Raw genomic sequence first — 5027 nt, forward strand, 5'->3', positions numbered from 1 at the left:
ACGCTTTCTTTTCCCAAATGTGACCTACATTTAGTTGCTGCTTTAGGCACTATACACTTGTGTTACCTGCACAAGTCACCTACCCTTCAAAAGGTCTTCCTGTGCTCTTTCAGAACATGTATGCATGCCATTCCTCAGCACATTTGTTTTCCTTACACATGCTAAGTACCTGTATTCCGGCCGTAAGCATAAAAAACCTGTGTACCATGGCTCCCTTTTTGGCTTGTGGTATTGCTAGTTTTGTGAAACATTACAAAATTGGGTGCTTTCCTAACTGGAAGAGTTGGTGGAATGTAGAGAGGCATTGCTTTTCTCAAAATTCACAGAAGCCATTGCCAATCATTTCCACCACTCATCTTTTTTGTCTGTCATTTTCCCAATTTGTCCCCAAACTATGGAGTTTTTCACTACGTAGTTGTTGCCTGACCTGCGCAAATCACCCTTTTTTAACCTGGAATTTAATCTACTTTTCAGAAATGTATGCCTTTATGTCTTCCAATTCAGCTTTCCTACCCTCCTCTTCCATACGGTCCACGCATGTCCTATTGGAAAAAAGGCCAAAATCGCCTACCTCTCACAAAACCGCTCATAACAATATCAAAATATGTTGTTTTGGTCTCCACTCAATCTGTTCTTGAAAGCCCGGAAAATGGCAAATTCAGCACAGCAAACCATTTGTTCCGAGCTCTTACAAGGAAAAAACCACAGGCTTCTTTGTACATAATTGTATTGTCATTTTCTGAAAAACCCCAAAATATTCTCACTTTTTGGTTATTTTCTCACACCCTCCTACAGCAAACTAGGATTCCATTGTGGCGTTATGACCACCTACATGTGGGAAGAAGAGGGGTCAAATTTGGTCGAGATATCTCATGTAACAAAAAAGTTACAAGGGATTGAATGGCAACATACCGAAATCAACAAAAAAGGCCTTGGCACTGGGGGGAAAAAAACTTGGCAGTTAAGGGGCTAAGCTCCTTTGCCTATATAAATAGAACTCCATAGGAACTGCATAGCAACAAATGAATGAGTATATCTGCATATACTCATGTAACGCTGTCTATAATATATTAGCAATGTAAAGCCACTTATATGGCGACATGCACTGCACGAGCAAATCCACATTCATGCCATTATCAATGAGCACCTTGGTCCCAAAATAAAATTACTTGAGACCCTGCAACCAGTATAATAGAATCTCTTTGCCTGCAGATAATATTGAATGCAGCCCCTTTTCATGATACTGTACAAACATATTAGTTTAATTGCCAAAGAGTACTGCTTGCAATCAGCAAAGTCTTGCAACAAAAGGTCGACACACAGGACAAATGAGATCATACATGTGAAGTCATCTTCCCACCGAGTGAGGCTACAAAATAAATGGATAGATTCCGTTCATAATGATGAGAATATATTGCTAGTGCCAACTGCGTAAAGTTCCTCAAGGAAGGAAAATCAACTGTTATATTTTATTGTAAACAAGCTTTTTGATTCAATTGTTCATTCGACTTCCACTCACCATGGAACATACAATTGGAAGGAATATTTTACTGATACATGTATCTAAGGCTTCTGTCCAATAGAAATACGTGAGAAGCCAGGTGACATCACTTCACAATGAGGTAACTAGCCTGACACATGTTTAAATTAGGCCAATTACATTAATTCATGTATTGTGCAATGCTTACATGCTTACTGCAATTCGTCATAAAGCGAGTTGTTACAAATGTGTTGTTTTCTGCTTTCTGAAATCTCAATATAAGCATTCACTCACTCTATTGCAATTTGAATGTCTGTTAGATAATTCCCTGCCTGGTAGTCTATTGCAATACATTGTTTGTTCCTGTACCTGGTGCATCTAATTGTTTTACCCTTTTTTTAATTATTTTATTGGCATCAGAAGGGACACGCCATACAAAGGAGATGCCGAAGAAATAGATACATCTGTGGAAGTACGACAATGTAGTGAATGTGTCTGATGCATTTTGATCTTGTGGTGTTCATGGATTTTCTATACTTTTTATCGATCTAATTGCAATGCACACCTGCCAGTTGATTTATTAAAACAGAGGCGCTCAACCTTTGTGAAGAGATGGTTGATGGTTCTCAATGCAGAAGCTTTTGGCAATAGGTGTACTGCACGTCCGTAACCTCCATAAGCAAATGGTGTTCCTTTATAAGAAAGAATCTGTTTTTTTCATGGTACAGAGTTTCTTTCTTGGTGGTGAGGGTTTTGGCGCCCATATGATTTTATCGTCACTGCTGTCACTTCTGTCAGATATGATGGTAATATTATGGGAAGGGATGAACATGTTAAAGAAAAATGCAAAAACAAAGAGGATAATGCCATACAATTGAAAATGTTTAAAAAAGATGTTTCCCATTTTATCCAAGTTTACTTAACCTACACTATCCTCCCTTGCTCTCCTAGTTTACTTAACCTACCCCATCCGTTTTATACCACGTATAATCTCTGCTGTTTTTTCTCACCCAGTTCATATGTCCCTGTTTGTTTATTGTAGTGGTCCTTTTTATACCTGTACTGTTAGTCTATTGTGTGTTTTATTATAGTTGTAGTATATCCAAATCATGTATATCCCTATCTAGTGTATCCATGTGTGCACGTGTGTTCCTTCCTATAGCCCTTTTATGTGGTGGGGATGGATTTGGAACCCACACTGTTATGCGATTAGTCCTGTCAGTTGGGTCACACATACCAACACCTACTATATTGTTACCTATGCATTGTACCGTTACTCTCTTTCATTCTTTGTGTCCAACCCATCCTTTCCCTGTTTTTGAACCTGAGTCACCCTAGTCTAGTTTTAGAAGCCCCACCCACTGTATTTTAGCCTGTGTATTCTCACTCATACTACTGTATCCTATGTAATTTTACCCATTAAACGGATGCCCACCCAGTCTACTGACATGTATTTATTGTACTGTTTTATTATCATATGTTTTTTTTAAATTCATATTGGATCTGACCTCAATGACCCAACGATTAGTATGTGCAAAGAGAACAACAGTGTAGGGTGCACAAATGCTGTATCTTATATTGTCTATATGATGCACTACATATGTGATAACAATGTATTTCATTGTATTTCATGTAGTGCAACTAATTGTGTTTTATTGTTTTTGCAGATATAAGGATTTTAATGTATCTCAACTTGTCTACATCCATAAAACCTACCCTCATACTCTCTATCCTAACCACTATCTGTAATGTGCCATTTTCTATCATCATCAACCTTAGATAATCCTATGAACACTCACTTACCCTATTAACACTATTTTACTACCATTGTACATTTTGTTTAAATTTCTTATAGCTGCGGCTATGTGAAAAGTGATGTGATTGGGCTCTTTATAAACCTGCCTAGTAACTGCAAAGGCTGGCGTGTTTATCCGCAGCTACCCCACCACCCACCCATGCTCAGCCCCCCTAACTGTGGCTTCTTCTTGCCCAATCGTAGCGCCCAAAAGGAACTGTGTTTTCCATGATGGCAGCGGTACTAGCCACAGGTACCATGCTGCAATGCCCACTGTGTAACGGAGGCTGTATAAAATATATATTTTTTTAAATACATACATACATATATATGTGGGCATAACTCTTTCTTTTCTCGTCTTATTTAGACTAGATGAGCTGCACAAGACCACCTCAGATTACTCCAGCAATCAGAGCAGAGCTCTATATGGGGCACAATCTTTTGAGGCAGGCACCAAATGGGCTACACATGAAATGCTTTGTCAAGTGAAGGTATTCATCTGGTTTACCTACCTGAACTCAACCTGATCAACATTGTGAATGCCTGTGCCTTGGTAGGTGATCCTGATGCAGCAGAGTTGGTTATGGATCTGCTTTCAAACTCTAGGGGTAATTTGATTTGTTAAGACTCTGACCTGGCTGCCCTTAAACGCAAGCAAGGAAAAATGAAGGGAAATGCAAGTAACAACTGAAAAGGCTAAATACACTTTTCAGCAGGATAGGGGAAATGCCAGTAACAACCGGGCAGGCTTAATATCATTTTCAGCAGGACAGGAGAAATGCAAGTAATAACTGGGCAGGCTAAATTAATGGAAGTCCAGATGAGGTGAAATGAGAGGTCGAAGAGTTCCATGTGTGAGAAGGGATTGAGAAGATAGATAAGGGAACTGACCTTCAGTGAAATGTTAGGTGGTCCATTGTTTACGGTGAATCCAGAGAGCATGGAGTATTCCTCAGCCTCCATATGCATGTGGGGGTGGCATAGGAAAGGTGTTACGCTCAACTGGTCTCCACGGGTACGCTGAGCCATCTGGACATGGCCTCTGCTGGATGTCGCGTCTGGTCACTCTGGTGATCAACTTGCTTGAGGGCTGCTCCTAATGTCCGTGTTCAGTGGGCTCTCCGTACTGCTGGTCTGTGCAGGGGTACCCTTGCAGGCTCATGCTTTGAAGGGCCGAGTTACTTCACTGGTCCTTTGGTCTTTGAGTCATGCCCAGGCCAGCTGTGGCAAGACTTCCTGCTTTGCTGCTTCAGTTCGTGTTGTCCATTGGGACTATCTGTTTGTCTGTTCTTTATGTGTTTTGTTCTTGCATGCGCCTTCTCCTCTGTGCTTTCTAATGTCTTTCTTGCATGCGCTTTCTCCTCTGTGCTTTCTAATGTCCTTTCTTGCATGCGCTTTTTCTTCAGTGCTTTCTATTGTCCTTAGTGTGCCTGCTGGTTTATAGATTGTTTCTCTCTCATGCAGGTGCTGGATTGAAGTCAGGGCGTTCCGAGGACTCATGAACGAAGACCTGCAACGCGGATGGATGGAGTGCAGAGAGTAGCAGTGCAGTGGCCAGCAAGGTGAAGGTAAGTATCTGGTGCACAGAGCGCTGAGCTAGTTTTTCTTTATGGACGTATCTAACCTGTTGTTTGCTTTTGCAGGCGTTGCTGGGTCAAGGCTCCTTGAAGCGTAGGAAAAGATCTGGACTGCTGCCGAGGATCCGATCAGAGCGGGAATCTCAGGTAAGCACTTGTTCTAATATTCTCCTGT

The sequence above is a fragment of the Ambystoma mexicanum genome, chromosome 6q, assembly GCF_040938575.1.
Source record: "Ambystoma mexicanum isolate Mex_15411 chromosome 6q, UKY_AmexF1_1, whole genome shotgun sequence".
Classification (NCBI taxonomy): Eukaryota; Metazoa; Chordata; class Amphibia; order Caudata; family Ambystomatidae; genus Ambystoma; species Ambystoma mexicanum.